Raw genomic sequence first — 18,940 nt, forward strand, 5'->3', positions numbered from 1 at the left:
AACAGTAAAGCTCACCAGGCCCAAACCTTCCCGCTGCTTCTCACTCTTACTCAGAGTACAGTCCAGTAAGTCAGCACTTCTGCTGGCATGACTTGCAGGAACTCAGGAGACCCACGGGGAATTATTTCTGCACAATATCCACCCCTCGTTTCTACACCATCTTGGTTTCTAGTAGATTTTCCTATGAATATACCACTCTGTCATCCACTCCAGTTTATCTGACCAACAGAGGCTGGACCAAAGCCCCTCAATTAGTCTCATATGGCACTTAGTTAGGGCTCCGAGCAGCAGGGGGAGGTCAGCCTGCAGTATCGACCCCAACCATGCCCCCAGGGACCTGGATCCAAGTTGCTGAACAAATCCCACAAACCATCAGGGTCTCCCTTAGGAAAATCCAAGTGGCTTTCTCCTTAACTTTCTGTGTTGCTCTTTTAACTTGACCCAAGGCATTAATCCAGGCACAGGAGGAGGATGTCTAGGGCATTCCATCAGCCATCACAACCCTGGCCAGTGAGTTTAGACCAACCTGACTGGCTTTAAGGGATGAGGTCATATCGTTGGCCGCTTCAGCAAAAATCAGGGGCAGAGGACTTCCTTGGTGGCACAGTGATTAAGAATCCACCTGCCAATGCAAAGGACATGGGCTCAATCCCTGGTTGGGGAAGATCCCACATGCTGTGGAGCAACTAAGCCCATGCACCACAACTACTGAGCCTGAGCGCTAGAGCCCAAGAGCCACAACTACTGAGCCTGTGCCACAACTACTGAAGCCTGTGTGCCTAGAGCCCATGCTCTGCAACAAGAGAAGCCACCACACTGAGATGCCTGTGAAGCACAATGCAGAGTAGCCCCTGCTCACCGCAACAAAAGAAAACTTACACACAGCAACCAAGACCCAACACAGCCAAAAAAAAAAACCATTTTAAATCAGGGGCAGATTCCACACCACCTTTTCTAATTGGATGCTTCCCATCACAGGAGAAACTGCTCTCAGGGGCACATAAATAACAAGCCAACATCCCTTCATGGCGCTCCCTCGAGAACCAAGGTACCACTGCTTTGGGGGAGGGCTCCACGGCCGTCTGAGGGCTACATGATCTCCGGGTGGTACTTTCTTAAATATTTGCAGTCTCCTAGGAGACCTAAGGGTCAGGTCCCTGTGTTTTCATGAGAAAGGCAGATGAACCCCTGACTTCCAGACTAGACGTACAGCACTGAGAGTGCACGCCACACCCCTGAAGAGAAAGTTCACAATTGCTGGGGCCATTCAGTGAGACCCACGTCACTGGGGTATGTGCGAAAAGATAGACAATGCCAATGACGCAGTGACCTGGTCAGCTGGTAGGTCTGTGGGTCCCAGTTCAGTCTGGAAAATTGAGTCTGGTCCTTGCTTCCAGAATGACTGCCTGAGGGCAGCCCCTGCAACCTGCCCTGTTTGTACATGCCGCCTGCAGGGCAGTATCCACTCACCCTGCAGAACAGTGGAGCCTCGGCTACAGAACAGGGGTGGGAAGGCACCCAGTGGTGCCAATAGGATGCTTTAGTTTCTGCATGTGACGACCCCCTCTGCTGCTTCCATAGGTTTCTCAGCAAACAGTGAGCAGTCGCGGTCAGAGTCTCCTGGAGGAGGATGCAGACCCAACAGGATTAAACTTGAGTCCCTCCCGACAGTGTAGAGGAGCTGCACCAGGCTGTTTTTCTGTTTGGGAAAGGATCCAAGAGCGACCGCCAATGTCTTTCATCCCCCACTCGTCCTGAGGTCCACGGGTCCCTCCCCTGGTGCCTGGGAGGTGCTGTCTCTCTACCGGCACAAAATCGGTGTGGCCCATCCAGTGCCTATAACTTCACCTCTCGTCTACATGTTCCCCTGCTCACACCAGGACCTTCCTCTGGAATGGTCAAGTGCAAGAGGGACTGGGCACATTAACACCACAGACTGGGGGGCTTATACAACAGACACTTCTTTTCTCCTAGTTCTGGGAGCTGGAAGTCCAAGATCAAGTTGCCAGGGTCAGTGTCTAGGTAGGACTCTCTTCCAGGCTTGCAGACAGATGCTTTTTCCATCTGTCTTTTCACGGCCTTTCCTCTGTGCTTGTGCCGGGGGAGAGAGAGAGAGAGAGAGGTCTGGTCTCTCCTCTTCTTATGAGACACCAGTCCTACCGGATTAGGACCCAGCCTTAAGACCTCTTTACCTTAATCACCTCCCTGGAAGCAGTTTCTAAAATTATGTTGACACTCGCCGTTAGAACTTCGTCATATGAGTGGGGCGGGGGCGGGGGCGTGCGTTCAGTCCATCACAGCCCTTTCCCCCCCCCACCCACCCACAGGCCATAGTAGGAGGAACTGGCGAGCAGTGTCCTCAAGCATGTGGTCATCGTCGTCACCATCTAGGGCCACGTTAATCCAATAAGAGAATCCAGTGGCTGAACTGGAAGTAAGTTCAAGGCCTCCCTCTGCCTGGGCTGCCCCCGGAGGATGTACCTCCAGGCCTTTAGGTGAAAGAAAGGAGCATCATACCCCGTTTCCATAAGGAGAGAATCCCCAAATTTTCCAAGTAGGTCTAGATACCTATTGGGACACAACACCCAGAGCCAAAGCACTGGCTCTCTTTGCCTTAGACTCTTCCCAGAAGGTCTGCCCAGCAGCCAGCCTTGGAGGGTGAAGGTGACGTCTCGCCCCAGATCCAAGGGCAGTGTGTGAACGCTCCGGGGTAATAACGTTCCCTCCAGGGCAAAGGTCACACAGGCTCGTTGTCCATTAGTACAGATTTGGGGCTCCTTGAACTTGGGGTTCCCTTCCTGGATGCGGCCCCCCTGCACAGGCAGCTTTCACCCGCCCTCACCACTCTGCTGCATGGGGGTGCTCGGGGGACTCTGATCACTGGCTACTACCACGAGTGGCCGCTTCCTTGGCGTGTGACCCAGGGGGCTCATGTCTTCTGCCAGCATCGCTAAAGCGAGGGAGGCTGAGTCCTCAGTTTGCAAGCAGGAGAACCTGTTCCCAGTTCTTAATGACCACCCCACCTCGTTCATCCTGATCACTGCCCAGGAGGCCGCTGAGAGAAGACAGTTCCTTCCTGGGGCCTGCCTGGTCCAGTGAGCACACTGTCTGCCTCAGACGTGTGGGCCAGGGACAGGTGAAGGCGTAGAGTCTGAAATTGTTTCTGGTCCGCATTTCTGGAAGCTGTTTCCACCCGCAGCCACACTGGATGCCTGTGAGTGGGGGAGGGCGCAAAGGTCCATCTAATACTTGATGGTCAGTGCCTCTGGCGAGAATAGGCTCACCATTGTCAGGATGCAAATGGTCCATAAAGCCAGACACAGATGCAGGTCAGGCTCCCGGGCCTCAGTGCGCTGGCAGAGGCTGGCCACTCAGAAGAGGAAAACATTGTAACCGGAAAACATGTCAACAGCGCCGACGGCCCTGAGAGGGTCCAGGGCGCAGAGCAGTCCATCTGCCAGGAGCAGTCATGCGCGTGTCCAACATGATGTGGTCCCCGCTTTGTGAGGACAGCTGAAGGCTGGGAGACCACAGGGCAGTTCTGGAAAAGGCTGACAGAGCCCTTGCACCAAAGGGGCCCGTCCCAGGCCTCCCGGGAAACCCTGGGAGCGGCCCCGGGCAGCGTGTCCCCGCGTGGGGCAGAGCTGCGGTCAGAGGTCAGCCGATGGAGCTGGGTCCCACCATACTGTCCGCAAGCAGAAGCCCTGCGGGGGCGTCCTCACGGCCCCACAGTCAGCTCTGGTTAGCAACAGGGATTCCATAAGAATCCACATTACGAGGAACAAACCAATGAAGATTCTAAAATAGAAAAAAGGGAACAGCAAAAATAAGCTGTATCTTCAGTATATATAAGAGTATTGTGAATACGTGAATGGAAAAAAACTAGACGGAGTGTGACAGTGTCAAATCTGTAATGTGTAAATATTTACACTTTAAAAAGTCTCCATAAGGAAATAAAACCCATCTTTTAAGCCCTGCAGAGAAAGCCATGCTAATCTGTGTGTAAGTTTTTTCAGTGTGATGTATCATATTTTTATTTTCTCCATAACCAAAAACAGCCTGAGGGACTTATTTCAGTCTGTTCTGTCTGCGGGACTCAGAGGAGTGGGAGGAGGGAGGAGGGGAGCCCCCTCCCATTCTCGCAGTCCAGCGGGAAAAGGCCTCCCTTTGGTGGCCTGCACTCAGGATCTGGGGGGAGGGAAAGGGAAGCGTGGGGTGCAGCAGGCCCAGAGCCGGCAGCTATATCACAGTTTGTCATCACCTACCTACCTACCTACCTGCCTACACGTCAATTCCTTTAAAGGTGGATTGGGACATAATTTACATCCATATAAAATACACCATTCAATGATGTTAGTATATTCACAGAGCTATGATCTGAGTTTCAGCATAATCACGTCTCCAAATATCAAAACCCGTTAGCAGTCATTTCTGCAACTGCCCATGGATCCGGCCTGAGAAACCACTGATCTGCTTTCTCCGTCTTCTGTCTCTAGGCCTGCCTGTTGCGGACGGTCCGCGTAAATGGGATCACCTGCAGGATGCAGCCTTCGTGCCTGGCTTCCTCCAGGTAGCTCAGTGAGTTCGTAGCTCATCCATTTTTTAAAAACTCAAATGAATACTTTATTAGAGTCATGACACTTATAAAATAAATTTCTTCTCATCATGGAGTTACCAGATTTTAAAACCAACCAACGCTTTCTCATTTTTACAGCTAAGGGATGTAAAGAAATTCTCAAGTGCCATAATTTTTGTTCAAGTGCTTTGTCAGTCAACTCACAAATCTAGACTGTGATTAATCTACAATTCTACCTATTCACCGTTAGATGCGTTTTAGGCTTGGTTCTTAATGATCTAGAAGCAATCCATTTACAAAAGTGCCACCAAAGCAGCTTCATGAAATCATTTCATTGAACGCCACTAAGCATGGACCTGTTATACCCTGGAAACAAAAACATGATCTCACAACTAAATGGTGTAGCGGCTATCAGCACATCACCCTCTTTTATGGCCGAATAACATCCGCTGTACACCATGCTTGGATATATCACGTGGTATGTGTCCGTTCATTCATTACCAGATGCGTGAGTTGTGTTCACATTTGGGCTGTTATGAATAATGCTGTGATGCACATTTACGTACAAGGTTATGTGTGGATGTATGTTTTCAATTTCCCTGGGCACCATATAAGAGGAAACATGTAGTAACTCTACGTTTAACATCTTGACAAACTGCCGAACTGCTTTTCTTACCAGCTGCACCCGTTTACATTCCCACTAGCAATCTAGGAGGGTTGCATTTTCCCCATGTCTTGGCCAACACTTGTTATTGTTGTCTTTTTGATTATATTTATTCTAGTGGGTTTGAAGTGGTATTTCTCTGTGGGTTGTTTTTTTTTTTTTTTTTTTTTTTTTTTTGCTTGTTTGGTTTTTGTTGTTTTTTTTGGCCAAGTGGCACGACATGTGGGATCTTAGTTCCCTGACCAGGGATCGAACCCACGCCTCCTGCCATGGAAGTGCAGAGTTCTCAACCACTGGACCGACAGGGAAGTCCCCTTCTTCATGGGTTTGATTTGCTTTTCCCTAATGGGATGCTAATGATGTGGAACATCTTTTCATGTGCTTATTGGCCATCTGTATGTCTTCTCTAGAGAAATGTTTATTCAAATCCTTTGCCCGTTTAAAAAATTCTGCAACTTGTCTCTTTGTTGACTTGGAAGAGTTCTTTATGTATTCTCGATATCAGTTTCTTATCAGATATGTGATTTCTAAATACTTTCTCCCATTTTGTGGGTTGTCCTTTCACTTTCCTGGTGGATCATTTGCAGCACAAAACGTTTAAATGTTTATACAGTCAAATTTACTGATTTTTTTCTTTGGTCGCTTATGCTTTTGGTGTTGTATCGAAACGGCCATTGATTAATCCAAGGTCACAGAAATTTACTCTTGTGTTTTCTTCTAAAAATGTAGTAGCTTTAGCTCTGACATTTAGATCTATGATCTACTCCGAGTTAGTCTCATGCGTGACATAGGAAGGGGTTGGATTTCACTCTTGTGCCTGTGGATATCTGTTCTGGCACCATTTGCTGAAAAGACCCTTCTCACCCTGTTGAACTCCATGTCAAGTTTAAGCAAAAATAATTCTGTTTCTCTCTGAGCACAGCCTGAGAGGAGGACAATCAGGTTCATTAGCCCAGCCCCTCACATTCCAGAATTTCTAGTACCTGGTATTTTGTGAGACAAACCTCCTCCAAACGCATTTGTCAACTAAACAAACACAAGAAGCGCACTTAACCTTGCTGAACTACCTAAGAACTTGAACCACTTCTGTTTGCTATAAATACTCAGTGCTGTGAAGGAGGCCACTGGTCTCTATTGAAACTCTATCCCGGAGTATTTGTCTGGGAAGCGGGGGGACTGATTTTCCTGTTTTACCCATGACCTCTCCCAATAAATGCATTTATTAATTTCCATGAATTGTTGTGGCTGCTGGGAGGTGTGGAGCAGCCGCCAGCGGTGGCTCAAAAACCCAGGCTGCCAGCAGAGGCCACAAAGACCATGGACTCACTCCTTCCCGACTCCATCATGGCCTTGACCCCTCCGGTTCATGCCCTAACTCAGCCTTCCATCCGACGGCAGAGACAATCATGGGCACATTTAAGTTCTCCCAGCCAATCCTATGACAGCACCTCGGAAACATCACGTGACGTTCTGGCCTTCGAGGTGGACCAACTCAAGCTACTTGGCCCACTGAAGGCACTCAAACTGTATCAGAGAATATTCAAGACAATGCAGAACCTACATTTGTTTGTTCCATGGGACTCCACAAAAAAATCACTATTGAAGTGGTCGTCAAAAAGCCCGGAGACAACCTCAAATGAGGGGTTGTAATTATTTCAGAGAAATCAAGCTCTAATTCAACCTGACTGTCCTTTCAGGCTGGCGTTGCTCCTTCTAATACGTACACGACAGTTAGAGCTGCGGGTGTCCAGGGAGATGCACAGGTGCCAGAACTTTCCCAGGTCCTGGGAGGACCCAGAGAAACATAGTCAAGGCCTCTCACCCACCAGCATGACAGACACGTCTGCTTCTCCGCTAGGAAGAGATGTGGAAAGGCCCAGAATCCCAGGATCTTTATTAAAAATTAATTTATTTTAATTGAAGTATAGTTGATTTACAGTGTTGTGTTAGTTTCAGGTGTACAGCAAAGTGATTCAGTTATACAAACATTTTTTTTCAGATTCTTTTCCCTTATAGGTTATTACAAGATAGTAAGAAGAGTTCCTTGTGCTATACAGTGGGCCCTTGTTGATTATCTATTTTATACATAATAGTCCAGAATCCCAGGACTGTAACAGGAAGAGGCCTTCAAGACGCATGACTCTCCCTTATTTGCAGATGAGGGAACTGAGGCCCAGAGAATCAAGCGTTTTGGCCTGTGTCATGCAGGGAGTTGAGGTTTCAGAGAAAGATTGTGAAGTATTGGCACGTTAGTGTTCTGGGTCCAGAATCAATGATGTGACCGTTTTCCATTCAAAATCTGATGCTTCCAATATGCCACTGTCTTGCCCAGACTTTTAAGCTGAAATTTGGATAATTAACACCAAGTGCTGAGTAAAAGACAGAGGTGGGGGTGGGCAGTCACTACAGCCTCAAAGAAACCCAATCTAAGTATAATTCCCACTGCAGCGCTGGGACACAAAAGACATCCTCCCGTACCTTTCTCTCTGCATGAAATGTGTTACAATGAGAGGTCAGCTGACCTTTGTTCCTTAGATTCTGTTGAGCTTGTACAAAGAGGCTCCCAGTTTGCATTGCACAGGGCCCAGGTGCTGGCCACCCCCGAACCTGGGTCCCCAGTCCTCACTGTCCAGTGCAGCAATTATGTTCTCTCTCTCTGCAGCTGCACTCGGAAGAGTGCTTTTGTGGACCACCAGGAATTTCCTGTGATAGAATATCAGAAAGCTACTGGTGACTCGGAGGAGGTGACTTCACAGGGCAAAAGTTCCCTTTCTACAATAAACATTCTCAGTGTGGCCATGTCGGAGACTTCCTACACAGACCCCACACCTACGAGCCACTAGTCATCTTGACACCAAATAGCTGGAGAAAGAAATAGAACTATTTCTGAGAGATTATCTTTTTGGAAAGTGAACTGGCCTCTGGGTTCCGACTACATCAGCATCATCATAAAAACCAGTGAAGGAAAAGCTCACCCAAAAAGGATTTTAAGAGAACACAGGAGTTTTATAAAGTAGTTCGCAGTTCCTAAGGGACGGATGGAGGCCATCAAATGACCCTAAGGCCTTTTCGCATCTTGAGGGGAGAGGAGCAGGGAAGCTCACTGTACCCCACGGGAGGCCTGGGAGCATTGGGGGTAACTGAGGCCTCTGCCCACGAGGCTTTACATCTCCAGCAGCCGTCCCAACAGCCAGCATGCAGAAGAGAGTCACTAAAGAAAGAAGCCAGGCTTGCGAGATGATGAGCCATTGGAGCTGGTGTCCATGGAAGATGAGGCCCCGTCCTCTACGTATCGGGGGAAAGTAGACCAGGGGAGGGGCAGCCAGCTCACTCCCCGCCGAAGCTTCCTCCACGCTCCCAGACATCTACCACCAACGGAGGTGGCACCACAGGCCAGAGGATGGCATCGCCTCTTCTCTCTTTCAAAGGCTGCTCTGTACACCTTAACTTAGCCTGTGTGTCCAAACAGTGTCACAGATCCTCACCCACAAAACCTCACGCTGAGAGGCTGCGTGGATCTCCGTCTGTAATAAGGAAACTGCGACGGACTGACTGGTTTGCTAGCATGAGAGAGGATGAACCACCACAGCTAGAGGCTAAATTCAGCCCTTCCCAGGGTCTCTATAATGGGACAGGCTCTTAGCAAGGACTCCTGTGCACACACGTGCCTGTCCCTTCCCCCAGCGTGTAGATTTGACCCAACTATCACTTGCTTCCAATGGGTCATGTCTCCCATTCACTTGATTAATCCCCGCAGCAGCTAAGAAGCTCCTGTCCTTCCAGTAAAATAGGACCTAATAGCTTGATTAGGCTTGCATTTTCCTAGGCTCTGTGGCTCCCTCCTTCTGTCTCTGTCTGTCTGTCTGTCTCTCTCGGTCTCTCTCTCTCTCTCTCTCACACACACACACACACACACACACACACAACACTCCGTCCCGTCTTTCCATCGTTCCATAAGAAGGTGACAGCCTCTGGGCTGGGCTGCAGGTGCGGCAGGTAGCTGTCCTCACCCGTGTTCGGGGACTCCTGTCCTGAGCATCCCCAGACCCCACGCCCTTCAGGCCAAGTAGGAAACCCGTGTGATCAGCAACAAACACTGACATGAATCTTTAGTGCAACACTTTTATCTTCACATGGTTGGATTCATCACAGTTCTCCTAAAGCGTCCCCAGTGGCTGAGAAGAGCTCTGAGCCTGTTTCTTCTCCTCCTCCTTCTATATGAACTGGAATTATAGGCAGGACATTGTAGCAAAGTGTTGGTCCCTCTTAAACCTTTCCTGAGGCACACGAGTTTGCCTTTGATGTCACTTCGCGGATTCCATCTGAGGATTGAACAGCGTCTCCATTTGAGACGACAGTGTAGGTGACCTGGCTTCCTCGCCTCCCTACCCACCCCCGCATCCAGGACGCTCTGGCCAAGCTGCTGTCCCTTTGCAGCGGGGCACAGCCGCCCAAGGATGGGGGTTCCAGGGGCCTGGTCTAGGAAAAGGAGCCGGCAGGTACCGTACAGGAGGAGATGTCACTTTTTTTTTAATGCCCCGCTGTGCAGCATGTGGGATCTTAGTTCCCTGACCAGGGATTGAACCCATGCGCCCTGCAGTGGGAGCACAAAGTCTTAACCACTGGACCACCAGGGACGTCCCCAGGAGGGGATTTCAGGCTCCAGCCTTATCCAAACAGCAGCTAAATCAGAGATGTCTTAGAGCCGGGTCCCTCCATCCAGCAACCTCCCCACAGCACCCCGCACCCCCAGCCCAGACAGCACTGTCCTTGCTTGAAGGAACTAAGCACATCTTCTGAGGTCTGGGGAACGGGGCAAAGAGGCAGGCCTGCCTCCCTGCTTCTGAGGAGCTACGGCAGCCACGCGTAGGGGCAGCGTGGTCCTGAGACACGAGCTTCCCAAGCGGGGCCTGCTCCTGGGCCGCTGCTGCGTTTTCTTACTGCTCACTATCGCTCAGCCCAGGGCTCCTGGGCTCACCCGCGACTCACCCATTGTTCAGCTTCCTCCTGGTCAATCCCCAGCCCACGGCTGAACCACCGCAAAGGAACGTTTACAAACACGTTTGTTTAGCTATAATAAATTGGCACTGACTTCTTCTCTATAGAATGTTCAGGAAGGATATATACAATGGGGCCCAGACAGAGACCCGGGCCTGCGGACGGAACTAGGAACTGCGAGTGAAGTCATCTGGGTCCCGGTGCAGACAGCCACCCCCACCCCCGCCCGCGGCGCATCTTCCCCCCAGACCTCAGCCCGTTCCCACGTCTGCACACCAGTACCACATGATCAGAGGGCCTCTGAGGCCCTCAGGCTCTACCATTTCAGGTCAGTAATATGGTTTCTGAGTGCTTACCTGGTACCAGGCCTAAGACAGCCCAGACCTCTATCCCTGTGACCTTAGCCCAATGGGGAAGCCAGATATCAAGGGAACAGTTATAAACAACACACTTACCAGTGCCCACATCACTACAGGGGAACCCTCCAGTGCTCTCAAGGTACCTAATCCAGTCTGGGTACTGTGATGGCACGAATTTTTGCAGACACCCGATGGCATCCAGGTACATGTGAAGGAAAGATATGGAAAATGCACGGGTTGCATTTCAGTGGGAAATTTGGGAGGCCCGATGGCATCGCCAAGACGGCAGAACTTGAAGATGAAAAGACAAGAGCAAAGGCGCCCGTTTAGCCAGTTCTCACTCCCTGTGCCCACAACTCCCAGTCAGTCCCGGTAAGTCCACAGCAACCATCATTTCCAGGCATTTCCGTCAGCAATAGAAGATGACCCAGGCGGACTCAGGCAGAAATGTGTGCACTGACCCGCTCAGACGACCTGGAGACCGGGGTTCAGAAAACGGGCAGGAACAAAGGCAAGTGGGGCAGAGGAAGCCAGCCAAAACCACAGCAGGACCCACTGTGCACACACCCGGCGGCACAGGGGACAGGCCCGGGGGGCAAGCCTATTTTGTCCACATCTTACCACCAACCAGCTGTGCAGCCTTGAGCACAGTGTTTAACCTCTCTGTGCCTCAATTCCTCGTACGTAAAATTAACGTAAAAAACCATATTTCAGTAAGTCTAAAATGTTAATTGTAAGATGCACTGCTATTTTATGAGCCACTAAGAAGGAAAAAAAACACTGCCAATTAAACTATGACACAATGCTTTCTCATCACTGCAATTTTTTATTTTGTAGTTTGTAAAAAAATCCTTCTTAGATCTTTTCAGATACACGTTTTTACCATGTCAGTCTTATACAGACATAAAAAGGAAAAATAAATTAGTTAGGATACATCCAGAACGTTCTCACTTCAGAGCCCGGCTCTCCTCCTGAATGGCCTGGTCCTATTGCCCCAGGCCCCACGGCCACCAGCAGCATTTCTGCAAAGACACCCCACCTCTGAGTTTGCTTTCTTGCTGCTGCTTTCCTGACCTCCTCGGTGATGTCAACCTTTCAGAACATAGCCACAGGCCTTTCCAAGCGACCCTCAACCCAACTGTTGCCCAAGACAGCGAGGGTTTGTGTACCCTCTACGCCACCAGGAAGACAAGTAAACATGTGCAGCCACATGGGCCCAGTGACCACGGCTGGATTCTAGATGCTAGGTGGGCGGTGCCTTGGGTCTCAGGAAGGACCACCAGTCCTGCCCAGCCCCAGTTAGATGGTCATGATCTTGAGTTCATTTCTGTACAGAACCCCGTCCTAGTACACAGTCAGTAGTCAATAAACATCAGTTCTTTTCTGCTTTTAAGAAACACTTGTACCCATAGGGAACTAAATATTTTGTAATAACATCTAAGGGGAAAGAATCTAAAAAAGAATTGTATGTGTATACATACATACACACACACGCGTATAACTGAATCAATTTGCTGTACAACTAAAACATTATAAATATGTTTTATAATATATATGTATGTTTATATGTTTATATATTATATATGTTTATATATATATAACACAACATTATGAATTAATTATACTTCAATTTAAAAAAAGAAAGAAAGAAATACTTGTAGCAAATCATGAGTGCTTTACAAAGACAAGCCTTCTCGTCTTGAGTTTTTCAGGCTGAACAGGGGGCCCTAGAAGACAAGGTAAAATGAGCTCCTCCACTAACTATTCCATCATCTGCTTGCTTCCAAAAGAAATTTGAAATTGGGGCTGGGGGCTACCAGCAAATGGACAGATAAGTGAACTGGTTTCTTCAGCTCTGCCAGGTCGCCCGAGGTGTGCTGTCCCCAGGATGAAGTTCAATGTGCAGGACCAGCAGTGAGCACTCAGACCAGCTCCAGAAGCCCCAGCAAGGGAGGGACATTCCTTACGGTTCAGTGCAGGTGCCTGAATAACTTTTTTCCTATTTTTCCCATCTGTAATTATTTAAGCTTAGCTTGGCGATTACGTAGTGTTCTTGGGAGCCCAGAACAGCCTCATTGGTTTTCTTTTGTGTGATGGCGGGACTCGGAACACTGAATTCTATTTCTGACCACGACAGCTCACACACCTTTCCCGCGTGTGACAGCGGGGCGGGGGATGGGAACGGCTCTCCCTAGGGAGGGGCCGGCAGAGGAGTGAGTGGAACAAAGGCCAGGACACCCTCTCCAAGTCCCCACCACATGAAGGACGGGGGCCAGCAGGAGGCGGCGGATGGGCTGCTCTGCCCAACTGGGAAGGCCTTTATTTCACAATCCTTTGTGAAAAATGTGCGACCTTTCAAGCCTTCACCGCCATCAGCCTCTCCCCCTTGCATCTCCTTTGGTGCAGTTTGGTGTTTCTAAGGGAAACACTCGAAGAAAACTGAAATCCTGATTTGACAAGTCATTGGCTGCAGAGCTCTTCGGTTTTACCTGTAAAGTGAGGATAAGCAGCCCAGGCCTGGGTGGCAGAGGAAGAGGGTGAAGGGCATCTGCCTTCCCTCTGCACTTTCAGGCCAGGATGTCAGGCTTCTAGTGTCCCGACACCATCTCTGCCTTAGGATGTGGCTTTGAGCCCCAAAGTATGACTATTTGGTATTTCGGCAAATACCATCCAGCTGGGCTGTCAAAGGCTGTGCCCAGATGCAGTCCCAACAGGGAGGCAGAGAGAGCCCAGCTCCACACAGACTCACCAACCTGGATTCTTTGGTTTTCATTTCATCGTGGGTGAGGCCATGCAGATCTCCTGGGCTTATGAACTATTTCCCTGAATTTCCCGTTTCTCTATCAGGTTGATCCACCCTCATCTGCATCTTACGACAGCAGCTTAAGGGGTGAGTATCCTCTCGATGGAAGGAGGACCAGGCGCTGATAGAAAAGGTCCCCTCAGTTCTGCAGTGCAGTTGGGCCCCACACCAGCTGGGAACCTCTCTCCAAGGAGCCCACTCCTGAAACCTGAAGGTGGAGAAGCAAAAGCTCCAAGGAGCTAGCACAAGGTCTCGCCCTCCCCAAAGGGCTGAGCTCCCAGCACTGTGTGGCCCCGGCCAGCTGTGTGGCTTAGGGGTGCAGGGCAAGTGGCTGCTCCCAGCTCTCTCTGTGTCACTTAGCCCAGCCACAGAGTTCCCGTAGCTGGTAAGCCTGGAGTCTCAATTTATAGATTTCTTTGTTTATTCTAAAGAAAAGAAGCAGGAAGTTCATTTTTACCGGTGACCTTGACTAGGAGCCTTTGATGATGAGGTTTCATGGGTTAAAGGTTCATCGTGATTTATTTATGTCATGATAAAATGACGCCATCCTTGTTTTTACATTTTTTTCACATTTCTTTAATGGATGTACTTCTTGAAATAAACTACACACACACACACACACACACACACACACACACACACACACACACCCCTGTAGTTCAAAGCCAAAGTTCTTCAATTTAATATACCTATTTTTATTGTAGCTCTATCCCAAGCTATAATACAAATAATGTTATATCATTTTCAAATATTTGCCTGGACTTTTAGAATAATCACTGTTCTAGTCTTTCTACAATGTTTTAGACCTTAGTAGAGAACTTTAAAGATATTCCTTCTCCACAGTCATTCATCAAATACAACTTTATATGTTGTACATAACAGTTTTTATTATTCTCTTTGTTTTTTCTTCATTTAAAGAGCAAAAAAAAAAAAAAATGTTATTCCAGTGGAGGAAAAGATCATTATTGTAAAAAAGGATTTACAGCTGCAGTTCTAAACGCACCCTTAAGTATAAGAAACTTGAGGAAATGGCTCCTCCTAGTGCTCTAGATGAGGTACTGCAATATGCCAGCTCTGTAGCTGGTATCAGAGCTTCTCAAACTCAGATCGTGTACAGAAAAGATCCGGGATCTTGTTAAGTTGCAGATTCTTACTCAGAAGGTGAGGGGTGAGGACTGAGATTCTGCGCTGCTAACAAGCTCCCCCGGGGATACCAGTGCTGCTTATTCATGGAATTTCCCTGAATCTGATAAGTCTAGCTGTCTAAATAGAAGGTTGTAATTATATGTAAAGATCTTTTTAGATGTTAAAAATTCCTAAGTCAGACTCATTTCCCCTCTTTTCTACACGGGGCACTATATTAGTTTAATTAGTGATATAGATTACTAACTGCAGAAGAACCAATTGCCCTAAGTGAATTTCCTTTCATGCTCAACCCTTATTTTGCATATACAACATCTGAGAGCCTCCCCTGCTCACTGCCTTAGTGCGAACAGTTCTAAGAGCAATGTTTCCATGTTCTGTTTTGTCTCCCTGGCAGCTGGCATTGGCTGAATTATAACAGGTGCCCAGCTCACTGGTCTAGGGAGGTGAATTCTCCAGGTGAGAGACTAAAGCAGGTGGGCACGCAGTGACTCCCCTCTGGTAGGTGCGGGGAGATTCTGAGAGTCTGCTGCATAATGAGAGAAATCTGTGTCAGTCAGGACCCTCTTCCTTGAGGCAGTCCATACAACGTCTTCACAAGAGTAACGAATGCTCCAGCTTCTTGGACCTCCACTCTGCCCAGCACTGCCAATGACCTACACCTTCTGTCTCACACCCAGCACCACAGCCATCTGAGGAAGCACTGCGGCTCTTGCCATCTTGCTGGAGAAGCTGCTGAGGCTTTGAGCTTTAACAGCCCCCCTGGGTAAGTAGACTGCTCAGGACGCACACGCAGGACCATCTCATTCAAAGTCTCTTGCTCTAATAAAGACGCAGGTGTAGAGAACGGACTTGAGGACACAGGGTGGGGGGCGAAGGGGAAGCTGGGATGAAGAGAGAGAGTAGCATTGACATATATGCACTACCAAATGTAAAATAGATAGCTAGTGGGAAGTTGCTGCATAACACAGGGAGATCAACTCAATGATGGGTGATGACTTACAGGGCTGGGATGGGGAGGGTGGGAACGAGTCACGGGAGGGAGGGGATATGGGGATATATGCATAAATTATAGCTGATTCACTTTGTTGTACAGCAGAAACTGGCACAGCAGTGTAAAGCAATTATACTCCAATAAAGAGCTTTAAAAAAATAAAAATAAACATCTAATAATAATAATAATAAAAAAAAACAAAGTCTCTTGCTGTAAACCACTTTGCCACCACAAGTGACACTAGCTCATGAACACACACCTCCTGGAGTGTCTCCTCCTTTAAATAGTCTGCACCTTCAAATGTGTGTGTTAATATAGTCTCAGAAAGTAAGAGTTTGTCTCTTCTGTATCCTTAAGATGCTAGGAGATGCTATAAATGTCAGTTTTGGAAACTTGGGCAAGCTGACATCTAAACAACTTTACAGGGTTTCTGGGAGAGTTAAGTGAAAGTCTGTGTAATACCATCATTGCTACTTCGGGTTTGGTTATCTCCTCCTTCTTTGTCACCAACTGCAACCAAGGAGGAACTTGGGTTTTCCGTGCCCAGGTGCAGGTTCCAATTCCTTTAAAATTAAGGGTGAACCAGAGTGCTGGGAGCAGGTTCCCTTCAGCACCTCCTGCTCTGGGACTTAGTTACTCCTCCTGGTTCTCCACTCCCTTCTGCTGGTCCCTGCAAGGCCATCACTCCGCCTTCCTGACTTCAGCAGCCCCAGCGCCTGGCTCTGTGCCGGTGTGTGAGCACGTTGCGTTTGTGGAACATCTAAATCATGAATAATTAATAATCCTAATTAACTGGGACCAAGATCACCTGGCAATTTCTGCAAAGTGCTCACATGTGGTCAGTAGGTGGCAGTCTTGCCTCATTCCTGACGGCTAAGGGGCCTGTGTGCGTGCGCACGTGTGTGCATGCGTGTGTGTGTGTGTGTGTGTGTGTGTGTGAGAGAGAGAGAGAGAGCGAGAAAGGGAGAGAGAGAGAGAAAGTCTTTCCTTCCTCACTTGCAGAAGAAAGGAGAATTCTCTTTCCAATTCTTCAGGGTTGGAAAGCATCTCAGAGGTCCCTACTCATCTCTTCTGCAGGTCCTTCAGTCCATGTGTCAAAGCAGAAGCCAACGCTGCACTCTGGGTGGCTTCTGCGTAACTAGAAATCTCAGGCAGCCAACAGATTTCTAGTTACAAAAAGAGGAAGGCAAGGACAGCTCCCTCGGCCACCCTGAGACCTGGCCTGAGCGCAGCACTTGGGCAAGCCTGCAAGGGACGCAGTGAGCCCATGTCCTGCTCAGAGCAGTGTGGTCTGTGGCAACCTCTCCCAGGTCCTGGATACACACCCTGTCACGGAGGCCACAGCCAAGGGTCCACGCCAGGGAAGCGAGGGGGAGGCTGTAACAGCAGCTTCTCCAGCTTCAAACAATGTCCAGCGGCACCCAGTGCTTTCTCTGGAATTCCTCCCTGTGATGCTCCAGTCAGCGCAATGAAATTACGGAGAAGCTGGGACAACACTCACCAGTGAGAAATGGGGAGCGTTCAGGAGGTGTTAAATGACTCCCTTTCTCATACCAGGGAGTTAGTTTTGTTCCAGTAAATGTGGCTCCACAGGGGGACTGGGCTCAGCCCCAGCATCACTGGGTGACAGCCTGCTGGGCTGCGCTGGGCTGGACTGGGGCCTAGTTCTCGTCCCCGTGACGCCTGGTGCGATGCAGAGCAAATCCCTGCCTCTCCCTTCAGCACCTGGGCTGTGCACAGATCAGGAGTGGTCACCAGGACCCACTTCCAGAGACCCGTCCCGGCCTACACACCAAAGAAGCAGTAAAGAGACCCCCCTCCCCCAAGAACTTCCCTGGACCAGAGTCATCTCTTGTGTTTAAGATACACAACAGTTTGCAGCACCCGCTATATTATAAATCTTTGTCCCTTGAGACCTGTGGTCCTGTGTTATAAAATCACCTTTGAGGGATGAGCTAATGTTGCCATAACATTGGAGGCATAGAAGAGAGCGAACCACAAGCCTCTGGCTGATATGAGAAAGCACTGCTAAGAAGAAGGCTTAAGACCTTCTGTGGAAGAGTAACGTGAGTCAGAGAGAGAAAAACAAATATCGTATATTAACACACATGCGTAATATAGAAAAATGGTACAAATCAACCGGTTTGCAAGGCAGAAATAGAAACACAGGTGTAGAGAACAAACATATGGACACCAAGTGGGGAAAGTGGGGGTGGGGGGTTGGGGTGGAATGAATTGGGAGATTGGGATTGCCATATATACATTACTAATAAGAAAAAAATATCAAATTGTATTCTTTAAATATATGCAGTTTATTGTATGTCAATTGTATCTCAATAAAAGTTCTTAAAAAAAAAAGACCTTCTGTAGAAAGTGGGGGGTAAAAAAGTATAAAATCCTCACAGTAACAAACTGGACACAATTTCACATCGCAGCATGTAGTATGTCTACTATCATCATTTTAATTTAAATATGTTTTATATTGTAAAAATGTTTTGGTTTTAAAATATTCTTAAAGTAATAGAAAAGGTATCTTTTGCCACATGCAGGGCAGATGACCAAATCAGGAATGAATAAGAGACATTAGCACCATCCTTACAGAAGTAAAAAGGATTATAAGAGAACACTGAATGACTATATGCCAACAAATTGGAGAATCTGGATGAACTGGAAAACTGCTAGAAAGACAAACTACCAAAGTGGACTCAAGAAGAAGAGAAACTCTGAAAAGATGTCTATCAAGTACAGAGATTGAATTAATAATCAAAAACCGTCCCACAAAGAAAAGGATCAGATGACTTCACTAGTGACTTCTACCAAGTATTTAAAGAACAATTAACACCAATTCTTCACAAAATCTGCAAAAAAAAAAAAAAAAAATGAGGAGGGAATACTTTCAAATCATTCTATTTGCCCAGTATCACACTGATACCAAACCAGACCAAGACATCAGAAAAATCATGAACAAAGTACTAGCAAACCAAATCCAAGAACATAAAAACAAGATTACATACCATGACCCAGTGGGATTTATCCACAATATGCAAGGTTGATTTAATATATCTGAAAATCAATGTATTACACCACAATAATAGAAGAAAAGGCAAAAACCACATGATCATCTCAAAAACACAGAGAAAGGATTTGACAAAATTCAACACCCACTGATGATAACACAACAAAACAGCTGAGGTTTCTTTAATTAATTCCAACACCTCTTACGAGAGCCAGAATTGAACCTGGTGGCCCAGGAAGTGCTGGTGAGAACAAGGAGTACATGGGACTCTCACTCAGTGCTGGTGGGGATGTAAAATGGTTAAACCACTTTAGACAACAGTTTGGTATATGATGTAGGCACTTATTCACGAGAAGAGGAAGCACACGCCCACAAAGGCTGGTACAC

Source organism: Hippopotamus amphibius, chromosome 5, assembly GCF_030028045.1.
Source record: "Hippopotamus amphibius kiboko isolate mHipAmp2 chromosome 5, mHipAmp2.hap2, whole genome shotgun sequence".
Lineage (NCBI taxonomy): Eukaryota > Metazoa > Chordata > Mammalia > Artiodactyla > Hippopotamidae > Hippopotamus > Hippopotamus amphibius.